The following is a 16,407-nucleotide window of genomic DNA, read 5'->3' as shown; positions in this document are numbered from 1 at the left end:
TCTTGATTCGTTTGATCCAAAAATACATTTATGGCAGACGCACATTTAACAACTGTTAACTTGCAACATGTTTGTTACGCACATGTTGCGGTATGAGCCAACCAATTGTGAATAAATTTATAGTGAACTGTAAATTTTAGGCGCCATATTCATTTAGTTCTTAAACGTCTGCGTATACTAACGGTTGGTTTTCCAAATGAAAATCCTAGCAGATCTTTAAATATTCAATGTGAAATAAAACAGTGTTTTAAATACAAATCTACATAAACGAAAAGTTTGTTTCCAACAAACACTACAATAAAGGATACAAAATATGGGCAAACAAATGTGTGTGATGTTGAAGTAAAAATACACATGAATTATAAAAAAAAACACAAAGTTAGAAAATTAAAGAATTTAAATAAAATAATTGTTATTTAAATTTAAAAAATAATAAATTTTATTTTTTAAAAAAAAAAATATTTTAAGTGTTAAGAAAAATTTAATAATAATAAATGTTGTTTTATCAATAAAAGTTAAAAAAAAAGTTTCTAACAAACAAAAATAGTTAATTTAACCAAATTAATATTTAGAAAATAAATAAATGTATTTAAGAGCGACAAGTGTTCAAAATTATTTGTGAGTGTGAAAAGTAAAAAAAAATATATATTTAAACAATTGTGACAGTAAACATCCTGTCAATTGTATTCATTTCTGGCGATTTTGTTTACTTCAATTACCGCCAGTAGCAGCAACCAACCAGTCAGCCAAATTTGTTTCTTACAAACAGCTGAGTAAATTTATTTAATTTGAAACGAATTTTTAAAAAAATAAAAATACAATTGCCAAAATAATTAAAATACATACATATTTACCTTTATATATAAAAAAAATATTAAAACATGTTGTTAAAAAAACCAAAAACTAATTAAATATTTAATGTATAAAGAAAACATACATTTTAAATTAATAAAACAAAAAAAAAAAGAAACATATTCTGTCAACAACTTGTGGATAACAATTTAAATGAACCAACAGCTGAAAAAAGGTACGGCTTCCACAGAACAACCAAAAACAAAATTTAATAAAACCATTATTCATAACAAATAAAAATATAATTTATACAATATTAAGCAATGCGTATTTAACATCACAAATTTGAGGTTAATTTGGATTGCTGGTGAATTGTCTAATTATTTCCTGATAACTTAAAGTTACAACTAAATATATTTATAAATGAATTTCCATACAAAGTGTTATAATATTGAAAAAAATAAATAAATAAAAATTGCAAATAAATCATATTAAATAACTTAAATAAGAAATTATTAAAATAGATGTTAAAAACCAATAATTATTTTTGGAAATTTAATATGGCGGACAAAAAATAAATCCACTCTTGCGATTACTTTGAGTTCTTTACATAAGAATCTGATGGTGGATTTAAAATGGTGAATCCAATAAGTTGGATAGTCTAAAAGTGCTAGAATTCACTTGAAATTTGTAATTTAAGTATTTTTTAGAGTTCGACCGAAATCGGATTTTTTCAGTATAAAACGGAACGTAATATTCGGCCAAAAAATCAAAACAAACCGAAATTTTTCAAATGTGGGATAATCCATATAAAAGCGGAAACAGTTTTTTTTGGATTTGTCATCTCAGATTTTAACGAAATTTATCTCAGTTATCATGTATTGGAGTGTTTAGCAAATCATCTTGGACATCTTGACTTGAGACCCTATCCGGACCGGGTACTGAAAATTTAAAAAAAAATAAAAAGTTCATATAAGCAGAGTACGGAAATAAACAAATCGAAACGTTTGCTATCGTTTTGTTTTGTTCTTTTCAGTGAGTAAAACAAAAACCAAACAGATACAATGAAAATGATTGTCCCATTATGTTTTGTATTGTTTTTGCTCATGAGCGCAAACTGTACATTAATATAAACGTAAGAACGCGTAAGAGTAAGAACAATATTGAAACATTATGATAAAAAACGTTTAACAAACGTTTGGCAATTAATTTACTCTTTATAATAGAAAACACAGTACAAAAAAAAAAACAAAACGAATACAAAATACGTTTCTCTATCTGTTTTGTACTCAAATGTACGATTGTAACGGTAAATTAAATAATGTAGATGAGTGAAAAGCTAATCGTTTCGTTTTCTCTCTTTGTCACTTGAAAAGTTTTTGTTTTGTTTTTGCTCATGTACAAACAATATAAAAATTTTGATTTGTTTTGTACATTTTGCAAACGTTTGCGGAATGTTTTGTTTGTTTTCATACTCTGCATATAAGTGTACACAGGGCAACAAAATCGAAAAAATGTTGAGGATTTTTAATTAAAATTTTTTTTAATAAAAAAAGTTTAAAAATTCAATAGTTTTTTAAATTATTTTTTTTAAAAATGTTTTTCTTTTTTAATATATTTGTTAAAAACAAAGATGACAAAAAAATTTAGTTTGGTGAAAAAAATCGGGTTTAAAAATATTTGTCCCCATTTTGAGCCATACGTCGTTATATACGTCGCACAGTGGTATGAAAATAAAAAAAGAGGGAAATAAATCTGTAACTTCTAAACCCTTACGCCGATTTGAATGAAATTTCACATGCGCAAAGAGGAAGTTTAGTCGAGTTTAAGTTTTGAACTTGGACGTTATGAGCCCACCAGGAGCGGGACCAGGGGTTCCCAAATTAGGACACCTCGGGTATGTTCAATTTTAAAAACGATCCTATTTCTTCGTTTGTGTTCCGATTTAAAAAAAAAATTAAACACATATAGAATCTTCTCGTCGAGCACTACATAAAACCTCTATCAATTATCTCTTATAGCTTAGGAGATATTCGCATTTGAAAATTTAATTTTCAACATTTTTACCCACCCTACTCTTGTTTTTTGGTGACCGCGGATCCAAATATTCCCCGATTTTACCCATTTTTCTTTTATGTATATGATTAACAATAGATCTATATATCAAATAAAGAAAGAAGTGTTTAAAAATCATGACTGAGTCAAAAGTTACATGAATTTGAATTTTAAAAAATTAAAGAAGGCGATTTTTCGCAATTTTTTTGGGAAAAAAGTACTTTTATTCTTTTTACGTTAGCTAAGAAATTTCTAAGACGATGTATAATGAATTTGTACTTTTAAAAAAAGCTAACTTTACGCCAAATATTTTAAATGAAAAAAAATTTATAATTTTTGATATCGAGGGGACCAGGTCCATTCAATAAATGCCTATTTTTTATGTAAAATTCAAATTTAGGGAAAAAATTCTCAAATCGCATACTCGATATCAAAATATAGTTACCTATTTTAGATGGCCCAATAAGTTCTTAATTATCTCGTAAAGGGTTCCGATAACCCCGCCCCTATTATAGATATTATAGCCAAAAAACGAAAAAATCCCATTTTTGGGATTTTTCAAGTTTTTTTTGTGAATTGCGGGATACTTGATAACAAATTTCAAAATTTGTTTTTATTTTTCTATTTCCAATAAAAAATCTATATAGTGTAAAATTTCATTAAAAAATATTCATAAATAAAAATTTTATTTCAATTTGAAAATTTGTATCTATGCAAAATTCAATAAAAAGCATTTTTTTGTCATATTTTTCAAAAAAGTATATGAATTTTTTAATTGTCAAAATTTATATTTGAAAAGTAGACAAAATCCTCTATCCACTGATATATAACATGTCTACCTTATGTTTTTTACGCGTCAAATAAATTAGGGAAAACTTAACAACTCGCTGTGAATTTATCTAGCACTGTTATTTACATTCATAAAAATGTTATTATGTAGACAATTCTCAGGTTTTTAACACAAACGAAGAAATAGGATCATTTAAAAATTGAACATACCCGAGGTGTCCTACTTTGGGAACCCCTGGTCCCGCTCCTGGTGGGCTCATGAGGTCCAAATTCAAAACTTAAACTATCCTCGACTACACTTCCTCTTTGCGCATGTGAAATTTCATTTAAATCGGCGTAAGGGTTTAGAAGTTACAGATTTATTTCCCTCTTTTTTTATTCTCATACCACTGTGCGTCGTTGCAATATCCATATTGTCTATATTAATGACTTAATAATCCAGATATAAATCAAAAATAGTCCAAAAAAAACAAGGTTGTCCTTGTTTTTTCCTTTTATCTCAGCCATTTGTTGGCCTTGAATTATGTATGTAAGTTATTTGGGGGCTACGGAAAGTTGATTTCAACATACAGACGGACATGGCTATATAGACTCCGCTATCTATAACAACCCAGAAAATATATACTTTGTGGGGGAAAAAAATTAAAAATGTAGAAATTACAAGCGGAATGACTTATACTATATGAGGAGCCGCAGAACAAAAGGTACCTTTTTTATAACCTTGCCACTCATGGTGAAGGGTATAAAAAAACGTTGTGGGCTTAGTTAAACAATTGCCCAACTAGTCAAAAATATTAATTAATTATTTTCTTCTTCTATTTATTTCAAATAGAAAATAAACTCATTAAAACAATCGCAGCCGTAAATAATCATTGCTAAACAAATTTATTATAATAAAATATTATTAGCTGTGTGTGACTGTACAAAAAATATCCATCAAAATAGAATGCAGTAGTAGTATTAAAGTTCAAACTTATGCTATTTAAAAATTCACAAATTAGCAAAAAAAAAAATCAGAATGTTCTCTACCTTCACTACGCATTAAAGGTAGAGAACCTTAAAACGCAATTCTAATATGTAATTGTTGTTTGTTTTAGCTAGTAATTAAATAAAAACATGTAAAACTTTTAATATTAATTCGAACGAACACATTTCCTAGTTCTTTGTACAATTATTATCAATAGTATTGAAATTAACTCATGGTTAATTAAAAATAAATGAAATTAATTAAAAGATTTCCCTTTTAATTGCAAAGTTATTTATATCAGCAAAGAAATTATTAATTTTTGTGAGATTCAATTAAAAATCCACCATAAATTCCACTAAAGAGAAAATACATGTTTTTTATCATGGGTCTTCCGTACATATTCTGGAAACAAATAGCCACGGATATTTTCATTTTATTCTCTTAAATTGAAAAAAAATCGTGATTTTATTCACGATCGACTTTGTTGACTGAAGATGTATCTTAGCTCTTTAATTTACATAATTAAAAAAAACTGGTTTTCCAGAAGTATTTTTTGAAAAGAGCATTAAGAAAAAAACATTATTTTTTATAAATATTTAAAAAAAATCAGTTTTTATATGGAGAAAATTGTTGGAGTTGAATATAAAGAAAATAGTAGGGCTTTCCGTTACAAAAAAATTCAACTTAGGTGTTTAGTTAGTTAATTTAACACTTTTGAAGATTATTTAAAATTTTACTTTGTGCAACATTTTCAAAAGTGCAACTGAAAATTGCATTTGCATGATCGTTTTAATTACATATCGTCACCTAAAATGCAAAATAACGTAACATCACTTTTCATAAGTTTATAGGAGAAGCAAAACACGATATAAAATGAAAACTACTGGAGATATTGAAACAAAATTTTCAAATCTGAATTACAATAACTCTAGAAATATATTTTATGAAAAAAAATTATTTTTTTCCAAACACACTTTAAGATATGTGGCTTACGTTTTTTTGAATTGTTATTTTCTGAAACAAAAAAACGTATCATCAATATAAATTTTTAAGAAAAAAAAAAACTTAAATAAAAATATTTTTTTTATTTTAAATAAAAGCAGTTTATTTTAATTTTTAATTTTATTACGTTTTTTTTATTTCAATTACAAACAACTACTTTTTTAAACTAAAAAAGTTTCATCATTAAATTTCCATTAAGACTGCAAAAAATATTAAAATGCAACAAATTTATTAAAAAAAAATTAGGGTACTACCTAAAATAAGGTAAAAATAATTTATTAATTAATTACTCAAAGCGTATACGTTTAAAATTTTGTACACATATGTAATATGATGTAGGGAATAATAATAATCAATAATAAAATCAATTTCGAATTTTTTGATGATACGTTGTTTTGCATTTTAGGTGACGATATGTAGACTAAATTAATTTTAAATCAATAAAATCCGACATCAGTTTCATCATTTTGGACATTCAAAATCGGCTTTTAAGGTTTCTCGGCTTCAATTCGTATGGTAGCCAATTTCCCTGTTTTTGGATGAATCCTGCTGCACGCAAACGCTTGAGTAGCTCCCAATGGTTTTTGAGTTTGACAATAATCTTCACGGAGTAATCACCCTTATAGAATAAAGAAACAGTTTGCATTTTATCTTTAATCTAGCCTACGAAACAGTCGTAGGCGTAAGACGTTTACGCCAGCCACGATAAGGCTGAATGTCTTCAATTCTTGGTCTTCAAACATTTTTTTCTGTCCTGGGCCATCTATATCTGACAATATGTAGATATATACCCTTCAAAATGACATAAGTTATTACAAATCCCGTTATTAATGCAAATCCCGCATTTTTAAGTCATACACTCAATAACTAAACACCAACCAGCTGTCTTCCATTAAAGCAACCTAATAAAATCATGTCTAACGAGTCTCAAATGCAAAATTAAATTAAATTTCCACTTGCAAATGTTGGCAAAATACAAACAATTAAAGCATTTATCAACATTTTAACTTATTGTTAACAAAAACTTATCTTTGTTTTATTAACAATAAAACTTACGTAGAGAATGTTAAATTGTTATAGTTTTTTTTCCACAAAATGTTACAGAAATAATTGTTCTAATATGATGTTTATAGAATTAAACAAAAAATTAAAATTCTTTTAGAAATTGTAGCAATTTTCTCCTAATTTATGGAAAATGTTAAATGTTGAAACAACTTTTAAATACTAAAGTGTAATTAAGTATTATATGAAAATGGTTATATAACAACATATTACATTTAATGCATTTGTGTGTATCTATTGATATAAACTTTTTTTCGAATATACAATTCAATGATGAAGTAGCACAGTGGGACACTAGCTATTGAGAAACTCATTGAACTACATATTGTTGAATAATCATTAAACAATTTGTACAAAAATTATAGACAACTGAATAACTTGTCTAGAACTTTAAAAGGAATACTTGATGTGAATTAAGAAGATTTAAGGATTAATTTGTTTGGTAAAAAAGGGACAAATCCTCGCATTTGATATAAATATTAAACATCTACAGAAAATAAATACATGAAAGTATAGCTAATATATTAATACAAGAGTTGGGGTGTTCGGAAAGTTGACCAGCAGACGGATATCTATAGTTCACATTAGCTGAAAATACAGACTATGTATACATATTATACATATTCCACATTAAGCTCTTCAAACTTCATGCTTATTTTTTTTACAATCCCACTTCTGACAGCAATTGTTACGCTTTTACCTTTTAAAAACGTGGTTTATTACCTTTAAATAAACCGGATACTTTTGATTGCAAATAAAAACAGTTTAGAAGTTTAAAATTGTAACAACTCTTTATTTATTTATTGAAATGTACAACAACAGAATTAAATAGTCAATCAGGGTTTTTATACACGTTTATAAATTTCGCAGAATTACACACACTTTATAATGTACAAGTATACACTGGCAACGCAGTTGATGCCTTTACTTTACCGCATGCTATCAACATTGTTGATAAGTAGAAGCTTCTACTGATGGACATGTTTATAAACATGATGAATGTTGCAGGCAATCGTTACAGACCGTTAAATTCAAATCGCTAATGCAAATTCGTAACAATATGTTTGACTATATTTCGCAATTTCGGGTAAAATATTATATGTATCCTGCTTCCTTGATACGAATTCTTTTTTTATTGTTTTTTTTTAAACGATTTGTATACTCTTCACCATGATTGGTATACCCTTACCAATCATTCACCATGATTGGTATACCCTTACCAATCATGGTAAGGATATGGATAGATATAGATAGCGGAGTCGATATAACCATGTACGTCTGTATGTTGAAATCAATATATATGCATCATAGGTCATCATATATTGTTATTTAAAATCGGCCAACATGGTTGAGTTATAAGCAAAAAACGCTAGATACTATCTCGATTTTTCAAAAATATTTGTTCATACAAATGTTGTTCACCTAAAATAGTTTTTAATTGTTTTAGGGTTTATATCACTCTCACTTGTTTTTTATAAAAAAACAAGTAAGAGTGCTATATTCGGCTGTGCCGAATCTTATATACCCTTCACCAAATTATACTTCAAAATTTAAAATATTTTTAGGTAAAAAAAATTTAATTTTTTTCCAGTTGTTTTTTTCATTTTTTGGAAAAAAAAAATTCGGGTTAAAATTTTTTTTTCCGATTTTGACCCATTGTAGGTCAACTTACTATGGCCTTATATACATACGTCGTTGCAAATGTCTTTGAAATATCTATCATTAGATATCCATATTGTATATATTAATGTCTTAGTAATCCAGATATAGGTCAAAAATCGAGGTTGTCTTGGTTTTTTCCTCATATCTCAACCATTTGTGGACCGATTTTGCTGATTTTAAATAGCAAAATTCTCGAAAGCATGTCTGACAGAATTATTGTAGATTTGGATCCCGAAGATATCTTAGGTCTTCAGAAAATTGATTTCAACAGACAGACGGACAGACAGACAGACGGACATGGCTTAGTCGACTCCGCTATCTATAAGGATCCAGAATATATATACTTTATAGGGTCGGAAATGAAAAATGTAGAAATTACAAACGGAATGACAAACTTATATATACCCTTCTCACGAAGGTGAAGGGTATAAAAAAAAGTTTAAATTGGCCTCTAACTAGGTTTTTAAAAAATCTTATTATAAACTTTTCAAAATGTATTGTTGCTGCAAGTTATTTTCGGATCTTCTTCAAAATATTTCTATTGTTTTTATACCCTTCACCATGAGTGGCAAGGGTATATATAAGTTTGTCATTCCGTTTGTAATTTCTACATTTTTCATTTGCGACCCCACAAAGTATATATATTCTGAATCGTTATAGAGGAGTCGATATAGCTATGTCCGTCTGTGTGTTGAAATCAACTTTCTGAAGCCCCCAAATAACTTACATACACGAATGATACATCAATATCTCCAAAATTCTTCCGGCTAGGTTGCTATTTAAAATCGTGAAAATCGGTCCACAAATGGCTGAGATAAAAGGAAAAAACCAGGACAACATCGATTTTTGACCTATTTTTGACCCATATCTGGATTACTAAATCATTAATATAGACAATATGGATATCCAATGATAGATATTTCAAAGACCTGTGCAACGACGTATATAAGACCATAGTAAGTTGGACCTACAATGGGTCAAAATCGGAAAAATATTTTTAACCCGATTTTTTTTTTCACCAAAAGTTTTTTTTCGCTAACTATTAAAAAAAATTTAAAAAATAAAAAAAAAAATTAAAAAAAACAATTCGAAAATTTTTTTTTCCAAAAAATTAAAAAAACTGTATAAACAATAAATTTTGTTTACCTACAAATATTTAAAATTTTTATTTTGAAGTATAATTTGGTGTCTGGTATATAAGTTTCTGCACAGCCGAATATAGCTCTCTTACTTGTTTTTTAATAAGACATACGTCTTAATGCGGATAATTTATAAGCTTACTAATGTATATCTTTCTTTATTTACTGACTGCCCTAGTATAACAAAACTATTCAATCTAGTTTTAATTAAAAATAATATAAAAAAAAACAACCAAACAAAATCAAATTATTAAATAAAACCGACATGAATTAAATGTAATTAAATATTGCTAACTAAACCACACAAATCGTTTTGTATTGGTTGCATCAATTATAACAACAAAAATACTTTAAAACAAGTAAGAAAGTATGGTCGGTCAAGACCGACCATATAATACCCTACAATAAGTAAAAGAGCAAAAACATTTTTCTTTTAAAATTTCAATAATTTATATTCGTGAGTGATTTTCGGAAGTGGGCCTTATATGGGAGCTATGACCAATTATGGACCCATCACCATAAAATTAGGTCGTGTGATTTATGTCTATATGAAAGTTATTTATGTTGAATTTTGTATATATACCAACATTTTTAAGTGATTTAAGCACATTAAAGTGATTTTCGGAAGCGGGTCTATATGGGAGCTATGACTAATTATGGACCGATCGTAACAAAATTTTGTGACATGAATTCTGTATATATAAAACTTATTTGGAGCGAAGTTTGTGGAGATATATATATGTAAATTAAACATTTATGACCGATAAAGTCGAATTTCGGAAGGACATTTGTATGGGGGCTAAATGAAATAATGGACCGATTTCAGCCAGTTTCAATAGGCTTCGTCCTCGAGGCGAAAAAATTATATGTACCAAATTTTATCGAAATATCTTCAAAATTGCGACCTGTACTCTGCGCACAAGGTTTACATGGACAGCCAGCCAACCAGCCAGACGGACGGACGGACATCGTTTAATCGACTCAGAAAGTGATTCTAAGTCGATCGGTATACTTTAAGGTGGGTGTTAGACCAATATTTTTGGGCGTTACACACATCTGCACAAACGCATAATACCCTCCCCACTATGGTGGTGTAGGGTATAAAATGATCTACTCAACATGAACTTTCAGAATTATAGGGTCGCTATTCGGTTCCAATGAAAAAGTCTCAATTTGTTGGACAGTGTTATTAAACTTAAATTGCCTAAATGTTTACACAAAAATGTTTCATGAGGGCAGAAAAAATACAAATCTAATTGGCATAATTTGTGCTGCACATAGAAATAATCGTATTAATTTCCGCATGTTACTCACTCGACAATGTGTAAGTGGCCAATAATAATGGAACAGCAAAGATTGTTAACTGGATTAAATCTAATAATAACTGACCAACATTCTACATTCTACATTCAATCATAATCATCGACCTACTCGTGCTAAATACTCAATGGTCAAATGTTAACATAAAAAGTTAGAGTGCTATATTCGGCTGTGCCGAATTTACTTTAAAATAATTTTAAGTAAAAAAAAAATTATAAATTTTAAATTTTTTTCTAAATTTATTAGGAATTTAAATTTAATGACAAAAAATTTTTTTTGGAAAAAAAAATCGGGTTAAAAAATATTTTACCAGATTTTTACCCATGACCTTATATACGACGTTATAAAGGTCTTTGAAATATCTATCATTAGATATCATATTGTATATATTAATGACTTAGTAAACCAGATATAGATCAAAAATAGGTAAAAAAATCAAAGTTTTCCTGTTTTTTTCCTTGTATATCAGCTATTTGTAGGCCGATTTTCTCGATTTTGAGTCGGTAGAATTCCAGATATATTGATATATCAGTCATGTTTGCAAGACTACAAGTATTTGGGGACTAGTTAATTTCAACATATAGACGGACATGGCGGTACCGTGAAATAGCTCCCAAATGAAATAACTCCCAATGAAATAACTCCCATCAAAAATTAATTAATTCCCGAACTTGAAAAATTAAATAACTACCAAAGGGGAAAATGAAATTACTCCCAATAATCGGCGGTTTCATAATTTTACATAAATCTAGGATATCCTAGATTTATGTCATTGGTAGTTATTTCACTTCTTTTTGGACTAATATTTTTAAAATTATGAAACCGCCGATTATTGGGAGTAATTTCATTTTCCCCTTTTGGTAGTTATTTAATTTTTCAAGTTCGGGAATTAATTAATTTTTGATGGGAGTTATTTCATTGGGAGTTATATCATTTGGGAGCTATTTCATCCGATTAATTTTGGTCGGTTAACTGTTCGAATAATTTAAAATTGACGATTTTCAAATAACAAATAAACCGATTAATTTGTGTCGATGAACCGAAATTTCTTTTTTTTTGCACTTTATATAGAAATATAGTTTAAAACACACAAATTTTATTTCTTAACTCGTGAAAATTTCCTTCTAGCAATAGCTTTTTGAAGTATTGTACGAAAACTGAAACTAAGGAATTTGGAAATGACCTTTTTTCTAGAATGTTTCTATGATGAACTTTGTCCGAATGAGTCCGAGGACGACATGGTATTAGACGAAACTGAAGACATTACTGAAACGAGTCTTTTATCAGAACTTGACGTAACTAATAAAGTATTCTAAATCTAAAAAAAAATCCAAAAAGAACTCCAATGGTATGATGGAGGATTTTATATGCTTACGAGAAGACTAAAAACATAACTGAGAAATTGGATATTGTTTATCATGCCTTACTTTCGTTTTCTACAATCAGTGAGAGCGTTTTGTCAAGTCAAGTTTTATTAAAAAGTAAAAAAAAATCGTTTAAAAGGAAAGCATTTAAATTATATTCTTTTTTTAAAGGATTAGCTCAGAAGATCCCCTATTTATTGTTTTATTGAATTGTTATGTTTTGTTTGGTTTTTATGTTTTTGTTTTTTTTTTATTAACAAAATTCTTATAAAAGTACACAAAATTAGTGTTTTTCCTTTCAATATAAAATTAAAATACAAATTATTCGGTTAATCGACTAACCCATTAAATCAGGAACCCGATTAATTAAATACCCTACATAAATCCCATTAGAAATAAAATAATTCCCAATCCGATACACCTCCTCTGGGGTGTATAAAAAAATGGCTTCACTCAGAAAATTAATTTTGCATTGCCGGCCTTTGGCCGGGCTCTAAGGTTTTCTTCTCTGGGGTGTATCAAAAACAAATTTTCTGTGCGAAGCCAGAGTAGAACCCAATAAAAATGAAATAACTCCCAATACAGTGATATAACTCCTAATTCACGAAATAAAATGAAATAATACCCAACAAAAATTTCAAAATTATGAAATAACTCCCTATGCATTAGGAGTTGCTTCATAATGAAATAGGACCCAAGTTGTATGAAAAATTTGTTGGGTGTTGTTTAATTTTTTCGTGGGGATTTATTTCATTTGGGAATTATTTCACGGTACCGGACATGGCTATATCCACATCGCTCAAAGTCCATTGCAACGATGTATATAAGGCTATAGAAAGTTGGACCTACAATGGGCCAAAATCTGGAAAAATATTTTTTAAACCCGAATTTTTTTTTACCAAAAGAATTTTTTTCTCAAACTTTTTTTCACTAATAAATTAAAAAAAAAAATTGGAAAAATATTTCTAATTGAATTTCAGAAATTTCAAATTATATTTCAGAAGTTTCCATTTGTATTTCAGAATATTTGATTTATATTTAAAAAGTTTCTAACTGTATTTCTGAATTGTTTTTCAGAAATTTCTGAAATACAATTGGAAATGGTGTAATAAAACATATTGTGTAAACGTAAGTAGTATATTTTATTTTGTATGTCAAAAAAAAAAATAACTTTCTTTTAGTTTGTTGACTTTGAATTAGGACTAAAAATACCAACTTACAAATTTCACTGAAATTTAGGAATTCATTTTATTTTCTATTTTGCAGTTTTTTTTTTTTACAATATTTATAGCAAGTGCTTTTAAGACTAAAAATTTGTCAAAAAGTCCATTTAAATCAATTTTTGTAATTACAGATAATAAAATTATCTACTTTTACGAAGTTTGAATTAGAATTTTGTTTCATTTCTGTTCTAGTAATTTGTTTTTCAATAGTTTAAGAACTTGTCAAACAATAATAGTTTTAAGTCATTTTTGAGCTACAAAATAATACAATTTTGTACTTCTACGAACTCATGAAATGTTCGAATTATGGTTAAAATTTTAGTATTTTTCAAATAATTGGAAATGCGCCCTGGCAGATTTGTAACAGAGCGATTGAAATCAGTTGCCTACAGAAATGTACATATTTATTTTGCATTTCACTTTTCGGTATTAAAAAACATCAGAAAATGTTATCGCCACGTATGGTGTTTGTTAGGAATGCAAATTTCGGTTATGAACGCTCGAATAAGCAATTTATTCAATTAGAAAAACATTTGTACATGTTCTAAATTCTGTTAAATCATTTAGTTATAGAATTCCTTTCTTATCGACTTCTATACTCGTACTATTGTATAAAAAGAAGAAAACATAATTACAAAAATTATTTCAAAAAGAAACAAAAGCCAGAATATGTTTTGATATGTGGATTTGATTAAAAATAATTATAAACAAAGTTTCTTTTGTTACGAGAATGTATTTATTTAATTTTGCTGTTGCTGTTATCATAGCAATTGTAAGAGCTATAAATCAAATGGCAGTAACAAACAGGCTTCAATTTCAAATCCAGCCTGCGCCAAAGGTGATAAATACAAAAACAGTGTAGAAAATAATTATGGGTACACTTGAAATATTTAATTTTTTTGGTTTTAGGGTGGATACAACAACATGTTGCAACTATAGTGGCTATACTTTAAATTATATGATATATTTTATTACATTTAGACCAGTTTAGTAATTCAAATGTGAAAAGTGAATCTATGATTATTTACCTGACTGTAAGCTGACATGTGTAAATAAAAAGTTTTGCTATTCCAACTGTCAGGAGATTAAAAATAAAAATAACCAAATTAACATTCTGAACCAAAAATGTTTTGTGTTTTTATATTAGAAATTAAACAAACTCAAATAGGAGTAAACAACAAGTGAGTGACATTGTAATGGTAAAGTTAACATTACGAAAAAGTGTGAGTTTTTTTTCACTTTTTAATTACTTTAATTTAAATATAGAATATTTTTCACCAAAATAAATCCCATTGAAATCCCATACTTGGTAACACTAATGGCGTTTTCTGACACAAAATGTTGCCAACCTATTTGTTTTACCATTTATTACCCCTAATAATGTGTTATATTTTTAATGATAAAAGAAATAAAATCCTTGCCATTTATGCAATTTTCTTTTATGTAGCTTCTATAATCTAAAACTATACTTTCTGCTTCCATTTTAACACTTTGAATCAAATACCACTCAAGGTGAAGGATATAAAACCTCTTACTGTGGATGAATTCCAAAACGTCTATATGCAATGCAACCTTAAAAAGTCGAGCGATTCTTAACGCAACCGTGTAAACTTTGATAATGTTTCATATCGCAAAATGCATGAAAAAGTAAAAACAGGCTAAGTTTGTTTTTAAATTTTAACTACGCGTTTGCTTTGCCTTGATAAAGATATGACTGCATTGCATACAGTCGTTTTGGAATTCACCCTGTATGTTGAATGAAATCTTGTTCAATTTCAACTTAAACACTCTTTCACACTTTCACAGATTCATAAGATTTAGTGTAGCGTTAGTATAGGCAGTATTAAGGTATTAGACCATATCAAAATGCATAAAATTATTTAGTTTATTTAGTTTATTTTATGATCATTAATCATTATGTTAAATGAACTATTTAAAAAGGTCCTGTAATACATTCATATGTCATTTTAGTTTTAGTTATTTTGATTTGTTAAAAGGCTTTACAAAAGCAAAATCATTAATAACTAAATATATTCCGCCTATAATTCAAAAACTTAAGCTAAAACTTACAAGCATATGTATGTCTTTTTTGTAAGAATAACAATGAAGAAACTATTGTCTTAGTCAGTGTGTATTAGACTAATACAAATCAGCTACAATTTTATTTTGAAAATCAAGTTTTGTTTCTATTTTTTTTTTGATTAAATAAAACTTACTTTTTGCCATTAATAATAACATTTAATTATTGACTTTTGATCTATAATTAATTATAATGAAAAATGATGTTAGAATAAATACAAAAACATAGTTCTTTTTATTTAATATAAGCTGTTAGTGATTATTTAGGCGTTATTGAAGGAAAAAGAACCAAAACCTACACAGTTGAAAACAGTGAAAACTTTATACATTGGCCATTAACGTTTAAAAATTAAATTTCCAACATTGCATTGGGAAATTTCCAAAAAAAACAGACTTTGAGTGCTTTTCTTGAAATATACAGGAGTGAGATCGAAAAAACCTTATTACACGTTTCTCCTTAAAACTTTTAACCCAAGTATTATTTGATTTTTAATTTTTTTGATCCATTTACCTTTGTAAAGCATGTCAGTTATTATGTTTAATGTCAATTATGTTCATTTGTTGTTATTCTCATTATAATGAGTGACCAGAAAAAAGTGCGTACTAAAATTATTAAATATTGTTACGTTTTAACCTTTTCAAAACGTTTGGTTTATTTATTTTTATGTTGCTGATGCACGACGGAATGCTGTAGAAAAGTTTAGGACCCAGAAGCCGAAAATTTTCACAAAAAGTTCTTGGAATGGATTGGCAAAAAGCCAAACATTTGTTACAAGGTGCTCTATAATACCGAAATTTACATCAAGGAATGTTCACTTAATGTGTCCACTTAATTTTGGCCTATTTGGCTGGAGTTAAGGCCAGTGGAGAGATACTGGGCTCTTGGTTAAAGAGAATTGAAGAGCACAAAAAAGGTATCCAAAAGTGTGGTCGATTTTAAACGGAGTCCAACA

General features: G+C 28.0%; 1 protein-coding gene across 1 annotated transcript in view; it reads left to right on the top strand.

Annotated features, from left to right (window-relative positions):
• Nucleotides 1–394: 394 nt before the first annotated feature.
• The window catches only part of CrzR (corazonin receptor), a 92,000-nt gene continuing 75,987 nt past the window's right edge, over nucleotides 395–16,407 (top strand). Inside the window, exon 1 of the mRNA XM_065505049.1 lies at nucleotides 395–1,027. The gene's annotated coding sequence lies outside the window, so the exon portion shown is untranslated. The remainder of the gene's footprint in view (nucleotides 1,028–16,407) is intronic.

The sequence above is a fragment of the Calliphora vicina genome, chromosome 3 (genome assembly GCF_958450345.1).
Source record: "Calliphora vicina chromosome 3, idCalVici1.1, whole genome shotgun sequence".
Lineage (NCBI taxonomy): Eukaryota > Metazoa > Arthropoda > Insecta > Diptera > Calliphoridae > Calliphora > Calliphora vicina.
Note: the sequence above shows the minus strand (reverse complement) of the source record. Positions and strands in the feature narration are given on the sequence as shown.